We start from the raw sequence: 23,696 nt of genomic DNA on the forward strand, positions 1-23,696 counted from the left end.
CCACGTTAAACAGACTGTCTCCCTGTAACTGGATGGGGAAGTCAGTCAGAAGGTATACTATCTCCAGTGCAACCAAGCCTATTATACCACTGCGGTGTTCCAACCAACCTTGGCGTCGATGACAGCTTTACTTTTATGGAGTACACGCCACTGAATAATCCGGAAATGCTGAGGCTTCAATGTGACGTCACTGAGGCGACAGCAGCCCTGCGACAACTCGCACGGGTATACCGACTGACGCCCCCCCCCCCCCCCCCCCCTCTCATCTTGCAGTCTACATCGCTGGCTGGGTGCTCGCGGGCACTCGTGTTGTGCGCCACGGCTCTGCGGCGATAAATCAGCCCGCGACACGCGGAGAGCACAGCTCAACACAGCAGGCCGGCGCTCGCAACTTTATTAATCAGCCAGGAATGTGACAGCTGGCAGCGCGCCACGTCCCTGACCGGACAGCGCGTGTAACACGCCGCCGACAGCGGCGAAAAATGTGGCTGGCAAGGGTGGGGGACCGTGCGGGTTTAGTAACGCACACACTGCTGCTCGAATTTCACGTGGCCGCATCGTGTTCCCTCTGTGTTCTGCTGAGAAACTCGAATTTATAAGCGGCGTGCGAATCGGCAATTTATGCGAAGAACATCTTCGTGATTTCAAAAAAAAAAAAATGGCTCTGAGCACTATGGGACTTAACATCTGAGGTCATCAGTCCCCTAGAACTTAGAACTACTTAAACCTAACTAACCTAAGGACATCACACACATCCATGCCCGAGGCAGGATTCCAACCTGCGACCGTAGCGGTCACGCGGTTCCAGACTGAAGCGCCTAGAACCGCTAGGCCACTCCGGCCGGCGCAACAGCTTGTACTTGACCTTTTGGCAAAAGATCAAAGCTCGAGTTTTACTCCGGCACACGATTGTTATATATCTGTGAGCTGATTGTTGCAGAGAAAAATCGATAAAGAAAGAACAGTAAAAGCACACAGTATGAATCGCTAGCCACTTAATGGGGGGTCTCTGGGAAAAAAAACTGGCGAAGTTTTAAAAACCTCGAAATTTAGTGCGAACTTCAATGCGAGACGCCTTTAATAGTTTGCATAATCAAACTTGTTTCCATACGTGGCAGAAGATCCAAGGCTATTCTGGTCGTACGTGAAGTATGTCATCGGCAAGACGCTATCAGTACCCCATTGCACTACAGCAATGGTGATGTCACTGATGACAGTGCTACTAAAGCAGAGTTAGTGAACACGGTTTTCCAAAATTCCTTCACCGAAAAGACGAAGCAAATGTTCCAGAATTCGAACCTAGAAATGCAGCCAACATGAGTAACTTACAATCAGATATCCTCTGTGTAACGAAGCAGCTTAAATCACTTAATAAAGGCCAGGCCTCTGGTCCAGACTGTACAGCACTTACGTTTCTTCCAGCGTGTATACAATAGCTCCATATCTAGCATCGTTCGTAGATAGATTCGCACTTGAAGACTGGAAAGTTGCACAAGTTACACCAGTACTGAAGAAAGGAAATGGGACTAATTCACCGAATTACAGACCCGTATCTCTAATGTCGATTTGCAGTACGATTTTGTAGCATATATTCTAACATTATGAATTACTAGAAAAAAACAATTTATTGACAAATAGCCAATAGGGATTCAGAAAATATCGTTCTTGTGAAACACAGGTAGCTCTTTATTCTCATGAAGTAATGAGTGCTATGGACAGGTGTTCTCAAATTAATTCCATATTTCTACATTTCCAAAAGGCTTTTGACAGCGTTCTTCACAAGCGACTTCTTGTAAATTGCACGCCTATGGAGTATCGCCTCAACTGTGCGACTGGATTCGTGATTTCCTATGAGAAAGGTCACAGTCCGTAGTAACTGGCGGAAAGCCATAAAGTAAAGCGCAAGTGATGTCTGGCGTTTCACACGGGTTATACGATCTCTGCTCTTCCTAATTTATATTAACGATGTGGAAGACAATCTGAACAGCTCTCTTAGATTACTGGCAGATGGTGATGTTATTTAGTGTCTAGTACAGTCATCATGCGATCAAAACCAATTGCAAAATATCTGTACGGTGCGAAAAGTGGCAACGTATTCTAAATGAATTGATGCGCATGAGTACTAAAAGGAATCTGCTAAATTTCGGTTACGCGATAAATCCCTCAAATCTGAACGCTGTGGATTCAAGTAAATATTTAGGGGTAACAATTACGAATAAGCTACACTGGAACGATCACATATCTATCTAGTGTTGTGGAGAAAGCGAATGGAAGACTGCATTTTATTGGCAGAAGACTTAGAAAATGCAACAGGTATACTAAAGAGACTGCCAACACCATGCTTGTCCGTCCGTCTTCTGGATTATTGCTGCGTGCTGTTGGATCCGCATCAGGTAGGACTGACAGAGAACATCTAAGAAGTTCAAAGAAAGGCAGCCCGTTCTGTACATCACTGAACAAGGGAAATAATATGCGAGTTGGGGAGAATCATAAAACAAATGCGTTATTCCTTGCGGCAGGATGTTCTCATGAAATTTGTCACCAGCTTTGTCCTCCGACTGCGAAAATACTCTGTTAGCACGTACGTACATTGACAGAAATGATTACGACAACAAAAGATGACAAATCGCACCTCGCACGGAACGAGTTAAGTGGTCGTTTTTCCCGCACTCTGTTCGCGAGGGTAACGGTAGAGAATTTGTGTGAAAGTCTCCAGAGACTGCAGAGTAATCATGAGCATGTACGTGTGGCTACATCTGCTCGACGAGTAGACGACACCTGTGGATTGTATTTGAAGCAATCGCACGCATGTAGCGAGCGATGGGAAGACCGCAGCTGAAGAAGAATCGCTGACGAACATACTCAAAAGAGCAGCCGCGGCGCAGCAGAGTGGCAGGAAGGAAGCGAGGTGAGGTGAGGTGAGGTGGGAGCTTCTGAGGAGCGCCGCCCCCACACAGGGGGAGGCAGAGTCGATGAATTCTTCAGCAGCCGCCGCTGAGCTCCGTGTGGGACAGGCCGGCAGGCAGGCAGACAGACAGCGATGTCATCCGGGGCCGGGCGGCGTCTCAAATCGACTTCCGCGACACCCGAGGGCGACAAAGCGATTGTCTTCTGCTCTCCCTACAAGGGCGGCGGCCGCGCGGGTCTTTGAGCGCGTTTCGAGTTGCAATCTCGTGCTCGGTGCTAGGCTGGAGTCATCAGTTTACTGTCGCAGGAAGAAGGGTGACAGGGTAGGACTAGCGAGGGTGACATGGAGGGAGGTGGGGGCGAAAGGGGGACACAGAGAAATACGACAGTAGACTGGGACGTGAGAGGGCATCGAGACGAAGGACGGGGAATAACTTGTTGAAATGTGGACACTGGAAAGGCGGCAAACGTCAGCATCCGAATTATTTATTAACTACCAGCCTACCTCAGCTTCGCACGAATTATACTAAGCGAAAGCGTGTCTCAGCTTGTCCCTAGTTATTCGACCGTTCCTGAGAACCTAAGGAAAAGTTTTCGAGATACTTCACGTGCCTTCCAGCGAGTGAACAGTTCGACAGAAGCTGTGGTACCGTGGCTACCGTCACGGCTTCACGCTAGGTTCTAGAACCGCTCGGCCACCGAGGCCGGCGAAAGCAGATTCACTAAGATGTATGTTGCAGTACTTATCCAGAGATGAAGCTTGCACAGGACAGAGAACCGTAGAGAGCTGCATGAAACCAGTTTTCACACTAACAACAACAACCGCCTTTCAGCGGTGTTTTATTCTGACTGACAACGAATGTTAGATACAAAGTTCTGAGCTTTTAGCTCTAATGGTTCTGTTATACGTTCACCTGAAGTTGTGGATTTTACTGTCGTGAAACCGATAGTAATGTAAAAATAAAGGAATTTTCATTACTCACTCACAGTGTAATTCACATTTACCATTCTTTTCAAATAACTTCAGAGATGCGCTGCTGAAAAGCCGTTTTCTCATTTCACAATCGAGGACATATCATTTCCGTTTCATTGAGGCAGTTCAGCTGGCCAGAAATACCAGTTAGCAGGTAGAACTGCCAGTTCCTTTTAGTTGATAGTTGCGACTGATGACACTGTAACATTTACGGCGATAAATCGCATTTCAACGTTGGTAAAGTCCCGAGGAAAACAAATTATTAATTATTGAACTGCGACTTTAAGGGAACCACACCCTGCCTATCTAACCCATGTTAATTTAGGCAAGTATTTGACCCATTACTGAAAAAACTATCTGATGCAGGACCTTAATATTTTTACTGCATGTTACATGATGTTAATAGAGTCAACTGTACTAAAATCTACTTTACCCATTTTACAGTTTTAAAGAAATACTTTTTTAAATTTATTAACAAGAAATATTAATTTTTTTCTGCAGGAAATATTTTTTTGTGAACTTCCTAATGGGGGGAATATTAATGAATGTAGTACCAGAGGTGGCTTTCTGTGTTATGTAGAGTCTCTGAACATTTCATTCATTTATCTATGATAGTTTCTGATATAATGGGGCATATGTACTAAAAATTTTAGTTTGCAGGAAATTGACTTTAAAGAAAAAACTTTCGAGATTTGTTACTTACAGTTAATTAAAACTGTCCTGCTGCATATGATGGCCCTTCTTTGGCCTCCAGCAGGCCTTCCAGCTTCTTTTTCACCTTCCTGGATGTTTGTCTTGCTTCCTTAGCCGTATTAGATGCAGACCTGTCTGCATCGGCTACCCTCATTTCATCACAATATTGCAGCGCAGTGATCATATTCTCACCAGGATTAATTCCCAGCTTTTTCAGTACCCAACACTTTCCAATACTACCACAATACAATGTAATAACAGCATCATGAACTCCTAGTTTCATTGTATGCATGCCTACAAATACAGTTTTAGAAAGGCGGTTCCAAATTATGCTGTTGAAACACTCATTTGGGTTCTGTGTCTGCCCATGCAGACATTTCCTTGGTAGGTCAGGATGAGCCAAGTCTCTGAAAATAGGTTTAATTGCTGTAATAACAGCAGCAGGAAGAGAATGCTGGTGACAATAAGATTCTCCAGTTGCCTGAGCCCTATTGTATTTGCACCACGAATTTTCTCCTGATGGTCACAATCCATAACATGGCTCATCAATCAGTAGAGGACTTATGGAAAAATATGGCCTAAACATCTCGCTTCATTGGCTCCAGATTTTTTTTTTATTTCTCCTAATTGCCTGCTCATAGTATACCTGCAAGTTTTCTATTTCAGTTTTAGTTGCCGGCCGCTGTGACCATGCGGTTCTAGGCGCTACAGCCTGGAACCGCGCGACCGCTACGGTCGCGGGTTCGAATCCTGCCTCGGGCATGGATGTGTGTGATGTCCTTAGGTTAGTTAGGTTTAAGTAGTTCTAAATTCTAGGGGACTGATGACCAAAGAAGTTACGTCCCATAGTGCTCAGAGCCATTTAAACCAGTTTTAGTTAACCGACCCTGTCCAGTCAACAATTTTCCATTTTCTAATTTTTTTCCTCTCATATCAACAGTTAGTTTCCTCAGCCTTGTTCCCAAACGTTTTTGAACATGGCCTACACATTATATTTTGCTAATAATGGCATCTCCATACGGCTTAGAGATGACAGTGGATGACAGAAAAGTGGGCGAGGCACATAAACACACGTGGTAGGAAAATGCTCTTTAAATGCTCGAAAAAAAATTTTTTTTTTTTCAGCAAAATCCTTTTCAGAGTACTTAAATAAAACCTTAATCTATCGAAATATGATGAAAACTAAAAATCCATTTTTTTTACCTGAACCACGGTGTGGTCTCCGTAAGTTGTGAAAGCAAAAAGCATCTAAGAATCGAAGCTGCCGGGAAGTAGGATTTACAGAAATCACTGGTATCGGAAAGTGACGGTTTAGTCCACCCCTAATGGCTGTTCTTAAGAGCTTGCTTTGGCTCTGGCTTCAGAGCCGACCAGGGAGACCGTGGTGTAGGCGGCGCCGGGAAGCAGCAAGCAGGTGGGGGTGGGGGTGGGGGTGGGGGAGAGCACAGAGCCTGCCTGCCCCAGCGTCGCTTCGCCCGCACTGTGCTCTGGCCTTCTCTCCCGGTAATTCACGTTCGACCCGGCCGGCCGGTTCCAGCCCTGCAAACAGCCGCTCGGCCCGGCCGAGGCGGGCCCGCTATTGGATTTCCCGAGCCGCCCCCAGGGGTGGCCAGGCCACGAGAGTCGCCGCAACCTTCTCTCCACCAGTCGGCAACTACAACAGCGTCTGGACAAAACTACACACTGATGCTACGCTCTGGGAAAGAAAACAAGTACTGTGGGAAATGAGGTGTCTATAAGAAAGGAAAGAAAACAAATGAAACATTCGACGCCCCTATGAATCATGCTCGAAATCATGTGCACAAAATGAGGTGCCGATTGAGGATGCGCATTCTCTTTCTTGATATTTTAAGAGTTCTCCATTGAAAAAATTTTGTGAGTGAAAAATTGTTGGACCTTTTACACCTTGAGGCAAAGCCGACAGAAATTGTCAAGCTGCCGTAACAGCAGCTCGCACGGTCTACGTAATCCACAAGAAACATATCCTCCAGTACTCTTTGAAATTCTAAGATTGTTAGTCAAATATCAAACTTTAAATCCTCAATCGGCTTCTCATTTGCTGTACATGACTTCGAAGCCCACTCAAAGGTGCGTCGAATGTTTCATCTACTTTATTTCCTACCTTTTGACAATCATTACACAAAACATTTGACCATTTTTTACGAAATATTTATTTTCAAGTTCTGCTCAGAACGCACGATCATCTTCACAGCTTATTTGCTTCCTAGCGTCTTCTAGTCTCGAAATATGCTGAATTGACTATTCGATTGAAAGGAAGCCATGTTGATAGTTAACTATTACACCAATTCAACATTTTACGAGCAAACCAGCTAGGCCTTGAAGAGATCAATTTCTGACACTTGCTTTCCAAGTGTCTTCTGTCCTCTAAATATACTGAATTTAGTTTTACGACCTGAAGCCTTTCTGACAGTTACTGGTCACACCAACGTAACTTTTTTGTGCACAATAGTCAGGCCATGAAGAGATGACCTTTTGCATATATCATTTACATAATTGCCAGCAGATATTCGTGTAATATTTGAATTTCCCTTCAAATCACTAATTAAGCTTCTCTTAAATACCTTGATTACTTTGAAGGCAATTGAATCATCATCATCATTATCATTTTTTTTTCAAAACTACACCTCATTCTGGTCAATCTGATACCTCATTCCCCCATTTCCGACTTCGTTTGCCGATGAAATTTCGAAAAATCCATCGGTATTATAAGGACCCTTCTTTACTCTCCGCTAAAACATTTGACCAAAAATTATTGCGACAAAATGGGAACCACGTACTTCACGATCATAGCAAAACTCGCTAACCACCATATCTACATTGGTGCCTGGAATTTTCCTTCTACGTGACTCTGTAATTTGACGTGTTACCCGAAACAAACACATTACTAATACAAAGAACAAAGATTAAGCGCTCTTATTTCCGCCGTCGCGTTTCCTAACAGGTTAACCACCAACTATGGAATGCGAACTACCCCTCTGGCGCCAGCTTAGACTTCCAGTCGTCCTGTAAGGCCCAGAAATGTGGTCTATGAGCTCAGATAGTACCCTCGTATGAAAAGCGGTTGAAAAACAGAATGCACCCACGGACGCTATCGAATGTGATCCATTTGGCGCTCCAAGTGTGATGGTGTGCGGAAGCGCACCGTTGCAAAGGCGTACTGACCACCGAGATCTTTCAACGGTAAACTCACCCTCAACGTTATTACTGTGACGCCGTACTCCTTCGCCGTGTGCGTCTTTCCAGAACTGCATCTGGCCGTGACTTCATTTGTATGGAGAACAATGCGCGACAGCATGGAGCAGCGCAGGTAGAGCAGCTCTTGGAACGAGAGGATAGGCCTTCCAGCTACCCCGATACAAATCCCATCGACTACGTGTGGGATGCATTGGGGAGACGCACTACGTCGCGTCCACATGCCCCAGCGACCATGCAGCAATTGACAACGGCGCCGGTGGACGAACAGAAAGCCCTGCAGCAATAACTCGCTACCAACATTGCGGCCAACATGGTAGCACGTCGCAGAGTAGGTATTGCCGCTTGTAGCTGTCGCACACCGTATTAAGAACCATGCCTCGCCTTTTTAATGTCTAGGGCACTATCATATGCGATAGCTTCCGCATAATTACTGTCTTTCAATAATAGTGTCATTTCTGCTTGACTCATCGTGTATTTCTTTCTTCAGTTATCGTCTGTAGTAGACTGTAGCAGTTCTTTCTGTTTATCGTCCAAGTGTCTTCGAGCTGTGGTACTTGGCAGCGACACATAATGCGACAGTTACTTTCGTTCTCAAGTTTTGCACACCGGTGTATTTAAACATCGCACATCTGTTATATTAATAGCGGTAGGGATAAAGCCTGACCTAAGATGTTCGCATTTGAAGCAGATCCGTGTACTTGCCAGTTTTCGGTGATCTCTATGTCCACACTAGCGACCTCGCGCACGGGCCAGAGACAACGCATAATCGGAGACGCTAAGTGTGGGTTAAAATGCTTAATTATTTTTCCCTAATTTTTATTCTCATAAATGGTAATGTAATGATGAAGTTATGATAAGAAAATCCTTACTCAGCTGTAAAGAAGAACTCGATTTTGTTACATGCCAAAGATTGCATTTAACACGCTGAAACTTCGATAAGTTGTAAAAGTGTTAACGCAAAGACACTGAGAATTAATGAAAGAGCGTTGTCACTTAATCTTCTTAGGAATGCATTCGATTTCGGTACAATGGAAATTTAGTCTGCCAGCTTCTTTGTGTTCCTACAATACTAACGACAGTACCGAGACTCCACTAAGGAACGATTACATGGCGGTAAGCCCCTTGATTTTCAACAATGCCCTACTTATTCTTTCATTGTGGCAAATGCTGAAAGTTGTCAGTTGCCTCAGAATCGTTTCAGTTCACATTAAAATGGATAACTGGTCGACAAGTGGAAGTTCCAAAGGGAAACAAGGTTTAACAAAATCGCAAGTTCGTCTTATGTCAACAGGTCGTTCAGCTTCTAGTGATGTTTGTCAGTCCGACAAAAGTGAACCGTGTGTAAAGAATAGAAAGTACGATGGTAATTATATTAGGTTTGGACTTTCATATACAAGTGAAAGGACTGTCCGAAGCCACAGTGTGTTGTCTGCGGCGGTATTCTTGCTAATAGTAGTCTGAAATATTCTCTATTTAAACACCATTTAGAAACTTAACATCCCACCCACATAACAAATCTGCTCAGTTTTCTTACACGAAGAGTTAACGAGTGGGAAAATAATTAAGATCCTGAAGCGTCTTATCGCGTTAACTACAGAACTGCTAAAACTGGAAAACCAATGCCTGCAGATGTAGTGCGGCCATATGTACTTAAATCATATAGTACAGTGTATGTTTGGCGAATCTTTCACAAAAAAAAGTCAGTATGGTGCCACTGTCCGACAATAAGAACAACCACCGGATTAAAGGCATGACAAATTATGTCTAAAATGAAATTTTGGAAAGAGTCCGTGCCATTCCTTTTGCGATTCAACTTGACGAATCGACTGATGATGCCAATTTCGCTGTTTTGTCACTTTTCATCTATTATATAAGGGGCGCTCAAAAAGAAACGAGCCGGAGGCATAATTACAGAAACCAGTACCTCTATGTTAGAAGTACTGACTCTGGGTGTTGAGACACTTGTCCCACTGCGACACAAGGCGGTGAATGGCTGGCTCGTAAAATTCCCAGGGCTGTGATGTTAACCAGTTCCGCACCTACAGCTAAACGTCGTCGTTCGAGGTGAATCGTTTGCCCCCTCAGAGCCTTTTTAAGGGGACGAAAGCGGAGAGAGATCCGAACTGTATAGAGGGAGGCCGAGAACCTCCCGTTTGAATTTCTGCAGGAGTGTCGCGACTGTGTTGGCCGTATGGGGCTTTGCATTGTCGTGGAGCGGAATGATCCCACGGGTGAGATTGCCTGGTCGTTTTGATTTGATCGCTTGGCTAAGGGTGGTCAAGGTTTGCGAGTAACGCTGAGCATACACTGTTGTTCCTGTGATTACGCCATTTTTGGTCCCCTTAAAAAAGGTCCTGAGGGTCAAACGATTCACCTCGGACGATGACGTCCAGCTGTACGTGCGGAACTGGTTAACATCGCAGCCCCGGGAATACGATGAGACAGCCATTCACCACCTTGCGTCAGAGTGGGACAAGTGTCTCAACAGCCAGGGTCAATACTTCTAACATACAGGTACTGGTTTCTGTAATCATGCCTCCGGCTAGTTTCTTTTTGAACGTCCCTTATATTAATGGAGAGTGTGTAGAAGAGCAGCTACTATTCTGCAGGCCCTTAAAGGAGAGAACTACAGGAGGAGATACATTTAAGTCAACCTACGAATACTTTCGCGAAAATTGAGTAGACTGACCCGCTGTGTTGGCATTTTTTCGGATGCTGGGAAATCTACGACAGTGTGTTATACTGGGTTTGCTGACACAGTGAAATCGGTAGGGTGAACCTTCCTGGACACATTGTTGCATTCACAGACTTTTCTCTGCCTCGTGATGACTGGGTGTTGTGTGATGTCCTTAGGTTAGTTAGGTTTAAGTAGTTCTAAGTTCTAGGGGACTGATGACCGTAGATGTTAAGTCCCATAGTGCTCAGAGCCATTTGAACCATTCACAGACAGGCTCTTGTTTCTAAACGAATGCACGATGGAGTGAAATCTGTGCTGGACGATGCACTGAAAATAATTAATTTTATTAAGGCTCGCCCGAACCAATTCCCGCATCTCTGCAGTGCTTTGTGAGGAAATGCTCGTAGGAAGCATTGTGAGTGTTTCTTGTCTCACACTGAATTTAGTAGGCTATATCGAGGTGGAACTAATTCCACATTGTATTAGTTTAAAGACGAAGTTTATGTTCTTCTCACCAGCTATGACTTTCACAGAGCGAAGTGCACGAAGACGAAATCTGGCTTCAGACTTTAGCTTAGTTGACAGACTTTTTCTAAAAAATCGAAAGTGTAAATTTATCTTTCCAGGGTTCAAATATAAACGTTTACATTGTGCAAGACCGTATCGAATCATTCATTAAACAATTTAATTTTTGAGAAACGTGTTTCAATAGAAATCAAATCAAGTGCATTGACACCCTTCACGACTTCCTGGTGGAAAATCAACTTTTTGTTTGGACGAAAATGTCAAGAACACGGTTAAAGAATATTTGAAGGGACGCCAAGAAAGGCCTTCAGAGAATATTTCCCTATTACGTCCAATAATAACAACTGGATTCGCAGTTACTTCGAAGAGTCAACAGTTTTAGAACCACATTAAGCGTAAATGAAAAAGAGCAGCTATTTGAAAGTCCCACTGATTTTCCGTTACAGAAAAGTTATGAATGTTTGTCATTAATTGGTTTTTCGTAAAGTTTATGTAAGTTCCCAGTGTTAGCGACTAAAGCCATAACGACTTTTTTTCCCTTTTCATCCACATTTGCGGAAAAAAGTCGCGCGTTCTTTATACGCCTACTTAAAAAAATAAATACAGAGACAGAGTTTGTGCTGAAAGTGATTTGAGACTTTATTTAACTGCTGTGGATCCAGACTTCAAAGCTCTGTGCCGTGGAAAGCAGGCACAATGTTCTCACTGAATTCCAAGGAAGAGCTGAGTAATTATAATGAAAACTTGTGGGTTGCCTCCACGTCACGGCTGTCCTCCGTGGGGGGTGGCAGTGCCGGGGCCGGCGTCAGAGGGCAGCAAGTGGGGCGTAATTGCAGCCGGCCGCGTGAGCCGGGATCCGCAGCCGCCTCCGCCTCCTCCGCCCCCACAAGGCGCTTAGCGGGGGCGGCTAATGGTGGCTGCCGCTGCACATGACGCCCGCTCTAAGCAGATTTCCGGCCGCCTGCCGCCTGGCTCCCCCACCCCGAGATACGCCGCAGCTGTGTCGATGCCGTCACCACGCCGTCGTCGCCGTCGCCGTCGTCGTCTTGTGCGGTGCCTACAGTGCAAACCCCCCGCGGCGGTGAACCTGGCGCCGTCAGCTATATAGGTCGCGAGGGGCGCAGCTCTGCGACGTTGGTCTGAAAACTCTCTCGCTTCTTGCAGTTTTGTCATATGATGACATGATGGAGACCGTGGCTGTTGTTTGAAGACAAATGTTGATGGTGTTACGACAGCAACCAGCCACAAATTTACTTTCAGTTCCTTTATTCAAAGGCTACCGTTACCGGTTTCGAATCGTTGTGATTCATCCTCAGACGGTTTACATGCTTTCTTTATGACATGTGGTGTGTTTTTTACAGATTAATTGTTCTAAAATATAAATAATACATAATTATAAGCACGCCACACACAGATGGTTGCGTTACAGATTTTCGTTGCGTGTGACTTACGTGAAACGTCGGTTTCGAGTGTTTGTTTTCATAAAATTCGTCCAGCGGATGTAAATGCATTCCCACTGCATTCTTATTGTTGCACACGTAAATTGTTCTCACTAAACACTTAAGATTTTTCACTGAGATGATTTCTGCCACGCACCACATGTTTTGATACATACCAAGAGCTTACAAACATATGAGTATCACAGATGCTATGATATATCGTAACATTTCACGATGATGTCCTATGTTTGGAAAGGATCATATATTCATTTACTCAAGTGTAATGCCTTTTACACTAGTACAGAGACATTCATTTTCTATACTAGTACAACACATAGTTTTTTTTTTTGGATATTGCTAAAATAATTATATATATATATATATATATATATATATATAGAGAGAGAGAGAGAGAAAACTGTATAGGTAAAATAGTATATTATTTAATTATATTTAGTATCATGAGAATTATAGTAACATATAAATTTGCTACTTGATCTGCAGATAGGTGTACTAATATTATTTGCTTTGGAGGCTGGAAAGTAATTTTTGGAAATTTTTCAGGAAAGGGGTGTTAGCTAACTATGTTTGTTCGTTAAGGATATAGTCTGTGGTGCTGTTTTTGTGTGTGTGTATTTCTAATTCTACTAATATATTCATAGTGACTCCTTTTTCTGCTAGATGCAAAATTTTTAAGTTGTCCTCAATGTTTCCCACTGAATGGTTTTCTTCAGCAATATGGGCTGCAAATGCTGATTTGTTCAAGTTACCAATGCTCTCAGACTTTCCAAACATAGGACATCATCGCCAAATGTTACGATATATCATAGCATCTGTGATTCTCATATGTTTGTAAACTCTTTGTATGTATCAAAACATGTGGTGCGTGGTAGAAATAATCTCAGTGAAAAATCTTAAGTGTTCAGTGAGAACAATTTACGTGTGCAACAATAAGAATGCAGTGGGAATGCATTTACATCCGCTGGACGAATTTTATGAAAACAAACACTCGAAACCGACGTTTCAAGTAAGTCACACGCAACGAAAATCTGTAACGCAACCATCTGTGTGTGGCGTGTTTATAATTATGTATTATTTATATTTTAGGACAATTAATCTGTAAAAAACATACCACATGTCATAAAGAAAGCATGTAAACCGTCTGAGGATGAATCACAACGATTCGAAACCGGTAACGGTAGCCTTTGAATAAAGGAACTGAACGTAAATTTGTGGCTGGTTGCTGTCCTAACACCATCAACATTCCTCTCCCTGCTTTCTTCGTGTCTCTCTATCAGTCTCTATCGTGCCCGACATTCATCTCTGTGCTTTAGTAGCATGGCCTTCCGCAAAAGACCGAAGAAAACAGTTGAAAAAAGGTTTTGTTTTAAAAACTTCGTTCTGAACACTCTTTTGAAGACAGAAAAATTCAAAGTTGAGTCACCACCGAAATACAGGCAAACATAAGGCTGCCATTCTCAGTGTTCAGCAGAACCTTAACGGGGCAGTCCGACTAGTGTGCACTATTCAGTCTGTCAGCACAGAAGCACTCTGATATATTACACTTGGAAGTTGGGTAGAATTTTAGAAGTGTTACCTTAGTAACTCGAGAAGCGAGCAAAGCAAATCAATACGTAAGAACCAGGATGAATTTCAATAAGGAAGAGTGCTGATTTTTATATCTAATACGGCTACAAGACAGAGTTTACTGCTACACACCTAGGGGCGGGGTCTCCAAAGTGCCAACGCAGCAAAATGAGATCACAGAGAGAGGAAGATGCAGTCACTATGTTGACCATGCACAATGAAGTAACAAGGCGTGAGTTGCACGTAAGAGCGATTATTCAGAGCACAGTTATGCAGAACACGTTCACCGCTGCTTCTGAAAGACAAAGTTAAGACACTTTTCAGCTGCAGCCGAAGCGTCCAGTTGGCTGTCCAGTCAAGAAATGCACGCAGAGTGGTGTCACGGTCGGTTTCTAATAGCGACACACGTGAGACAGTTCCCGTATAAATATTAGTCCTATTCAGAGGATAGTTCTGCTTACACTCAGTGCACAGCCAGCCATTCTGGAGGTTCGTCCTTTATCGGTAGATGCTCTGTTCGTCGAGACTGTCTTCGAACTCTGACGTAACGGCGAATCCTTCCAGGAAGACTGTACCACTGCACGCTGCCGTGCTGCCACTCGAGTTAAGACTCATGGAAAGCTGTGGGCGACATCCACCACCAGGCCTTCTGGAGCGGTAAACAGCTGTTATTACAGAGGATCGTACCGAAGTCGTCGAGATCAGCAACGCGGCAAATCGCACAAGTTGGTTCAGTTGCAATGAGGCTCCCCTAAACTGAAGTTTTCTTGGTGTCATATCGCAGCGGAAAGCTTATGGGTCTTTCTTTTTCGGACAAGCTACTGTAACTGGTGTTTCTAATCTTAAGACACACACACACACACACACACACACACACACACACAAGACGCTAGAACTATGGCTCTTTGCTCAATTGGAAGAACCTGAACCACACCGTTCTACTTGGCAGAAAGATGGTGCGCCGCTTCACTGGCATCAATCAATGCGCGACTGGTTAAACGACATTGTACTGGACCGCTGGATTGGCCTCAAGGGGACGGACGACAGAGTTTGTTACGCGTGGCTTCCACGTCCACGAGGTCTGACGCCACGCGATTTTTTTTTTTTTTACCTTTCCGGGTTCGTAAAGGACCACGTGTGCGTGCCTCCGCTACCAGCTAATCCACCGGAATAAACGAATAGGACTGGATCAGTTGTTGCAATAATTACTCCAGATACACTGATCAAGGTTTGGGAAGCACTCGGCTATCCACTCGGTGTGTGTCGTGCGACCAATGCTGCTCACATTGAACACTTGCAAGAAAAAGTGTTCGAGTAGCTTCTTCATTTGACGTATTATTTATAATTGTAATCTGAATGTAATAAATGCTACAAAGTCTTAAAACCACGATATTCATTTCGAAACGCCCGGTATAATCGTGTTTAACAGTGTGTCTGCCATTCACGCTTGATGTTATCACAGTCAGGGTCATCTGCTATGCAGCCAACGTCATTATGCAGAGTGTCACGAGTAAACAAGCAGAAAGTAAATTAAGTAAGCTAGAGGGAACCACTTCGGTTTCAAAACATAAATGTGACTGGTGTTTCCGTCACACGGACATTCTGACGAAGAAAACTGGCCGGCCGGGGTGGACGAGCTGTTCTAGGCGCTTCAGTGTGGAACCGTGCGACCGCTACGGTCGCAAGTTCAAATCCTGCCTCGGGCATGGATGTGTGTGATGTCCTTAGGTTAGTTAGGTTTAAGTAGTTCTAAGTTCTAGGGGACTGATGACCTCAGAAGTTAAGTCCCATAGTGCTCAGAGCCATTTGACCCATTTTTGAAGAAAACTGAGAAATAAACATGGGGACTCCGAATGGCTGTAAATGGTAGAGTAGAAGCTTTTTCCTTCACCAGAATTTCTTGTTTGAACTTGCGGACACGTACCAGTATCTGACGTTACTGCTGACTAGATCAGGACGGATATTTTGCCGCTCCTCAGCGCAACATAATTGTCTGGAACGGTTCTCCACGTCAACCAGCATCACATTTTCCACACAAATAGTGGGCATACTAAAAGGCATTAAAGCTTTAAGAGCATGCTTGTCATTGCATTTGAGTAAAGCTGCATTTTGTGGCATAGTGTGAGTCGGAGGAAAGGTACATGCTTTGAGGTGTGATAGTGTATTCGTGATTCTGAACAAAATAACTTCAAATGGATATATGAAATTTCTTAACCGTAATGGAATGCAGCTATTTGAAAATCACAGGCGTCAGTCGCATGTCCTTCCCCAACAGCACTCACACCCGACATTACGCTACGTAGTGTAGTCTTCACTGACCACTTCAATGCGCACTTCTCACTCGCGCATGATGAGGTGGTGAGTCCTGCAAGTGTACACTTTTTTTCCCTGATTTCTCAGTACCACAGTGGTTGCACCAGTGTACCACAGTGCCGTTACGTGTACAGAGAAAACACTACAGGTGAGTGTAGTGAAAATACCGCGGTCTTTACACATGCGGAGTATGGTGACATAGTCTTTATCTACGAGTTTTGTAATAGAGATTGCCGGCCGCGGTGGTCTAGCGGTTCTAGGCGCTCCGTCCGGAGCCGCGCGACTGCTACGGTCGCAGGTTCGAATCCTGCCTGGGGCATGGATGTGTGTGATGTCCTTAGGTTAGTTAGGTTTAATTAGTTCTAAGTTCTAGGGGACTGATGACCATAGATCTTAAGTCCCATAGTGCTCAGAGCCATTGTAATAGAGATTCCAGAGCCGATGTTCGCGAATACGAACGACGGTTTCCTAATCACAGAGTTCCGGATAGCAGCGTATTTTTCAGTGCGTTTAACAGACTGCTTGAGCGCTGTACGCTTCCCAGCATACATGTTGTACTTGAACGTCCGGTCCAACAAGATCTTCGTGGAGTTGAGAACATTTTTGAAATGGTGGAGCTAAGCCAAGCTACCAGGTCTAGAATAGCTGTTGCACAGCTTGGCACTCCACAGACACCTGTGATGCGCGCGGTACACGGACATGGTCTGTGTATGTACCACGGACAGGCTGTGTAGCATCCACATTTAGAAGAGGATGCCAAACGAAAGGAATTCCATCAGGGAATCTTTGCCAGTGAACGCCGTATTCCACGTATTCTGCTCACTGATGAGTCAACACTTACTCGCAAAGGAATCAATAACACTCTCACGTGTGGGTAGATGAAAATCTACAGGCTACTGTGGAAACAAATTATCAACGACGTTATTCTGTGAGCGTGTGGTGCGGTATCATTGATGACCAACTTATCCGTCCATTTGTTGGTTGGTTGGTTGATTGATTTGGGGGAGGGAACCAAACAGCGAGATCATCATTCCCGTCGGATGAGGGAAGGATGGCGAAGGAAATCGGCCGTTCCCTTTCAAAGAAACCATCCCGGCGTTTGCCTTATGATATGTCAATGCTAACTCCTAATCATAATGTCAGTCTGGGGACAAATAAGTGGGAAGTTTCGCGCAAGTATGTGCAGTTGTTTCGCGTTCCACACTTCTTCCACCTGTAAAAACAGTATCCTGTCAACCACGACAATACGGACTCACCAAAAGCATAGCCCGATTCCTAGTGGTGTGTTTCCATCCATGCAACTGATTTCCCCAATATCTAGAAACTAAGATGCTACGTCACATACGCCATGTACCTATTCGCGCAGAACTCCGTAACTACTAGGATAATTTAGGGTAAGTAGTGTGTGAGCTTAGGGACTGATGACCTTAGCAGTTAAGTCCCATAAGATTTCACACACATTTGAACATTTTTTTTTGAAATCATGGAAAACCTAAATCAGGATGCCTGGAGGCGTTTTCCAGCCATCGTCCTCCAGAATGCGAGCCCAGTGTGCTAACCACTGCGCCACCTCGCTCGATGGTCCATATGTCTTGATGGAATACGGTATTTTGATATCTTTCAAAATGTAGTACCAGAATACTTGGAGGATATTCAGCTGGCAACACCACGATGGGGCTACTGCTCATTCCGTATGGCCAGTAACACAGTACCTCACTGAAACGAATCCTGGGCGTTGGATCGGACGTCGTAGATTCATTTCTTGGCTGCCGAGGTAAACCGGTCTTACAAATGGTTCAAATGGCACTGAGCACTATGGGACCTTAACTACTGAGATCATCAGTCCCTAGAACTTAGAATTACTTAAAACTAACTAACCTAAGGACATCACACACATCCATGCCCGAGGCAGAATTCGAACCTGCGACCGTAGCGGTCGCGCGGCTACAGACTGTAGCGCCTAGAACCGCTCGGCCACTCTGGCCGGCAAACCGGTCTTACACCATTAGGTTACTGTTTGTAGGTTTGCTCTAAGCGCGAAGTCTACGAGTGCAGAGTGGACACAAAGGAGGAACTTGTCGTTCGTATTTTATATGCGTTTGCTCAAGTAAAGGACCATACAAATGAGCTCACATTCAGCAACACAGCAGCTGTCTACAAGAGCTGCAAAAGGCATTGTGGTTGACGGACTTATTGAAGATGTTTTGTGAGGAAATCTACAGAATTAGAGTAAACATTAGACCACAATGTTTCATTTACTATTACCTGCATTTCTCTGCTCTCCATTGTTTTCATTACTTTTTTCTAATATTGGTAAGAGCAGAACATATGTTCGTTTGAAGTTTTCTGTTCAGAATCACCAATGCTATCACGTCTCAAAACATGTACCTTTTCTCCTGACCCACCCTGTACACTTATGTCTACAGAGGTAAATTTTTCGATAAAAATGAAAAAAATACTCTCTGGCAACAGTTCACAAAACAACTGCAGGACCACAACAGCTTCCCTCTTACACCTTCGGGCGGTATGCAAACTGTCCCGAACACAGCTGCTATCATATGGCAAAAAACGTCGTTAATAAAACTGTAAGATTGACAGAATAATTCAATATTTCTAGCATACTTTAAATCGATACCAACTTCTGTCGTATGTTGTACATTAAATTCATATTGAAGAATTCATTTATATACTACCTCAACGATTCCAGCACATCAAGTATCTACTGGAAATATTCGAGTAAGACGAGAGATACTTCGCTGTGGTGTTCAATTTCGAATGCTGAAGCTGTTAGCAACACAGTACGAGACTGTTGATCAGCAGTAATTTCATACCATCGCAACAGAGTCCCAGGTGTGGTGTGTAAAGCACTGATGGTATAACTCGTGTTTCCCAAGCGCAATCATTCTCGTATCCGATACTTGACATACATGCGAATGATGGCGTAACAGTTCTACGAAATTTCGCGGATAATTAAGCAACTGGAAGAGTAAACTCTGCATTCCGGCTCGGATCAACCTCCATTTCATGTTCACATTCCTCCGCCAATTTGTACGTATCGATTCCGGTACGCCAGCGCCGATTCACATTTGGATCGCCTGCTTTCTGTGCGCCAACCTTTGGCGCTGGCGTAGTATAGTACAGTGTAGTGTAGCGTTTTTCCGCCTTTGGGTTTAAGACTTTTCTGGTGATCCTGGGCGATAACATTTCACTTTAAAATTCGACGTCGTGTGAAGTTCTACAAAATTCACTGAGAATATTCCTATTCAAAAGCAAAAACTGAAAGGTGGATGTTATTTACTTTGAGTAATTATAGGGAGTATTAAAAAGGAAGAACACATCCTAATATTCCGCGAAATTATATTTATTTGGTAACAAATCAACTTCTCGTGCCATGACAAACTGCCTATTGGCTTTTGTCTCGGGTTCTTCGGCCGAAGTTCATCTAATGATTTTTCTGACGTTTCGTCAGCACGAGTGGCTGGCATTATCAAAGCTTCACCCTCCATGACAACAGAAAACCAATACTTTCCGCAAATCGTAGTTCGTAGGCACAAAACTCGACATGTTTACGGGTTTGAAACAGATACCTGATGTACGGAACTTGGATTACTGTGTGTTGACATTCGTCGTCAGCCGTTACACGAAGCAGATGGCGCTGCAGACGCGGTCTCACGGCCCTACACTGACGGCTAGCACCGTCTATAGGGAAATACCGGTTTCATACTTCTGTACCTGCTATAGATACGTTCATTCATTTTTTATAATTTGTATCGAATTGTGACAGTGAAACGTCATTTACAATGAGTTCCTCACCTACAGTTGCAAAATTAATTAGCTTCAAAGTAGGCGGTATCCACTCTGGAGTCTCCACACGGCTCCCCCCTTCCTGCCCCGTGTTGCGGCGACGGTGCGGGAGGGGAGGGGTTGGGGGAGGGGCTACGGCACTCGCTGTTCGCGGAGCACGTGGTCTGTGGTCTGCGCTGCGCCGCTGCTCTGCTGCTGTGGCGCGGCTCCACGCAACTTAGACCGCCGACTTCCCTGCCGCGAGCGCGCACAAGATTTGTCGGAACTGAACGGAACTCGCGGCTTTAGCGCCAGGGAACCGCAGGCGCGCCGGCAGCTGGAACCGCCGGTGCCTGGAGCTGGAGTGGAGTAGAGTGGTGTGGAGTGGAGTGGAGTGGAGTGGAGGCTGCGGGCATTTACATGACAACGCGCTGCGCGTTCCGCGGACATTTGCATAGCGGCCCGTGTTCCCAGCCCCGGCGCCCGGAACACGGACTGCCAGACTAGCATGCTAACCATCCCCCCCCCCGTACCCTCCAACCTCCCCCCCCCCTTCAGCGTTTGCTGCAGACCACCTTCCGGCAGTTAACCTGTTGACTTAGACATTAGCAGCGGACACCGCTAGGTTGTGATTAATTTTGACGGTCGTCCACGGGGCATATTGCAATTACGAGGTATAGTTTCTGAACTAGCTTCAGGGTAGTAAGCCCTGTTACCTGTGTATGCCAATCTTACCTTATACAGGAGCTCGCTCTATTGATGTAACCCTACCCGATTAACAGTTCGTTTTTAGCTGTCGTCTCGCTATACAAACCTACTCCCACACCTGCCCCTAAAGGTAATTTTTGGAGCTCTGCGTAGATACTTGTATCTCCAGGTACCCGCATTAAGAATCGCTCCGTGCTTACGGTTTAAAGAGGGTGTCACTACTACGTTTTTCTTCTATTACGATTAAATGAAAACAATAGTACAATAATGATAATTAATACTGCTGTACGTCATTATTATTAACCACTGTGGATGGTGCACACCTTGTACTCGCTTGGCTGTATGATGTCCTCGATAGGATAGATACTCAGGGGCCGCTACGCCCTACCTTTTGGTTTTCCTTACAACCACACGACGGGCATCCTGTTTCCATCGAACTAGCGGCTCCTTACGTCTGAACTGAGTTATTCCTGTTTGGTTCGCAGTAACACAGCTCGCTTATGCAATTACCGCAGTCTGCCGTAGAGTAGTGTGTATATACTGTTATACGACTCTCCATCCACGGAATCTTTGCTTTGTTGTGTGATTCCTCTGTGAGTGTCACATACAACACATAAACTGCTCGGTAACCACCAGTGAATCTATTAACGCTTCGTCATTAGTGATTTTTGTTTTATGAGCATTAGGTCGTGGTCCGAGGTCTAATGCCCATAAAACAAAAAAATCAGCGACGACGCAGATACCGACCGTGGAAAGCCTGCATTAGGGTCCTGACCCAACATTAACATTATTCAACATCATGACGAGTTGATGTACATTTGATAAACTAACTATATGACAAACACTGACAGAAAATTTTACAATACATTGCAACACGACTTCATTTGACTTCCCAGTCTTCGGGAATGCTGAGCGGAAAATTTTACAAAATTCATTCCAATAATTGCATCAGAAACATGTAACTTACGGAACACGTCAATAATACGACAATGTTGTATTAAAAATTTGTTCATGCTCGATGTCTATATTGTTCCACAACGGAATGAAAAATTCCCCTGATCGACTTCAGCAGACGAAATATCATGCGAGGCGCAATCTTACTGTTACGCCTCTAGCGAACATAGCGCTTCACATTAGTTTTTTTAAAAAAGTACCCATGGATGTTGATAAAAGGCATGCAGGTGAGGATGTGGAAGAGGGACTCGAGGAAATAATGAGAAGATTCTTTTACTTCATGCTCTCCCCACCCCCACCACACCGCTAATTGCGAAACGTCATCGCAAATGTGACCTATCAGTGTAGCAACACGAAGAACTGTGGGTGGTGCACTAACTGCGGTCGTTTACGATGATTACTGTCACACGTCACCTCCCTCACACCCCCACTGGTTTTACGAGTGCCTTAACCCAGGAGTACCACATCAGTAATAACAAACCACAAGTGTACAAAGTGTGATTGAAATTTCTCTACACGCTCCACAGCGACGCCATCATTTCTCACCCCCCTCCCTACCCTACCCCAATCCCCATTCCAAAGAATCTTGGAGTACTCTAGTCCCACAGTATTTTTTTCCAGCAGTATGTCATATGTATATCAGCTTTGGTTGAGAGTGGTGCAAGGGTTCCAAAGTCATGCTTCGTGTGTCACCCCTTCATACGGTCACCTCCGGCCCTTCGGGTAATATGTCATCGTGTCTGTCATCAGTCAGAATAGCAACAAAAGAATGAAGACTAGTGTTAGAGTCCCGTCGACATCGACGTCATCGTCCGCAGCTCGTGGTCTAGTGGTTGGCGTTGCTGCCTCTGCATCACGAGGTCCCGGGTCCGATTCCCGACCGGGTTGGGGATTTTCTCTGCCCCGGGACAGGGTGTTTGTGTTGTCCTCATCATTGCATCATCATCATTATCATCATCATCATCATCATCAACATTCGTGATAGTGGTTAGATTGGACTGCGTAAAAAATTGGGGTGTGAAAAAATTGGGACTTTGTACGGGCCCTGATGACCGCGCAGTTGAGGGCTCCACAAACTAATCATCATCATCATCATCATCGAGTTCATTAGAAACGGAGCACAAGTTCGGAATATGAACGGATGAGGAAAGAAATGTGCCGTGCCTTTTGGAAGGAACCATCTCGATATTTGCCTGGAGCGATTTAGGAAAACCACTACATCCGTATCTTCGAATATTTTTTCAAGCCACCGCCATATATCCGCATACGAGGGGTGTGTTACCTGGAATAGGACTTTTTTTTTCCAAACAGTATCAGTGCCGCCTTTACTTCTACAAAGATAATAAAACAAACACGGTGTTTTGAAAGAAGCAGTTTTATTTTTCAGAAAACATCCGGTTTTAAAATTTACACACCTCTGCTTGCGCCTCAACCAAATCTTTCCACATTTTTCTCCACTCTGATGTTGTTACCCCACAAACATGGTTTTTGGACGACTTCAACAGATTTTTGAGGTGATGCAAATCGCTTGCTCCCTATTAGTTTTTCTTTCACACAATGGAACAAAAAGAGGTCATTATGAAGTAAAAATCAGGAAAATACGAGGAATCAGACATTAATTCGATGTCTTCTCCATCCAATAATCAACTGTTTCACACGATGAAGAATGCTTCGACATTTTCGCTTGTTTCTCCTGGAAATAACTGTTACACTACTGTAATTCTTTACTAGCATCTATACTAATATGAGAAACTAACTACACAATTAAACCCGTTTGTGAAAGCTATCGCTATTCTTAAAGCAGAGCGAAGAAAACTTGTAAGTCCGCGCAGAAGATGTATGTAAGATGTTGATGAGCCCGCCCGGTTAGCCGTGCGATCTACCGCACTGCTTTCCGGTCGAGAAGGCGCGCCGGTCATCG

The sequence above is a fragment of the Schistocerca americana genome, chromosome 7, assembly GCF_021461395.2.
Source record: "Schistocerca americana isolate TAMUIC-IGC-003095 chromosome 7, iqSchAmer2.1, whole genome shotgun sequence".
Taxonomy (NCBI): Eukaryota; Metazoa; Arthropoda; class Insecta; order Orthoptera; family Acrididae; genus Schistocerca; species Schistocerca americana.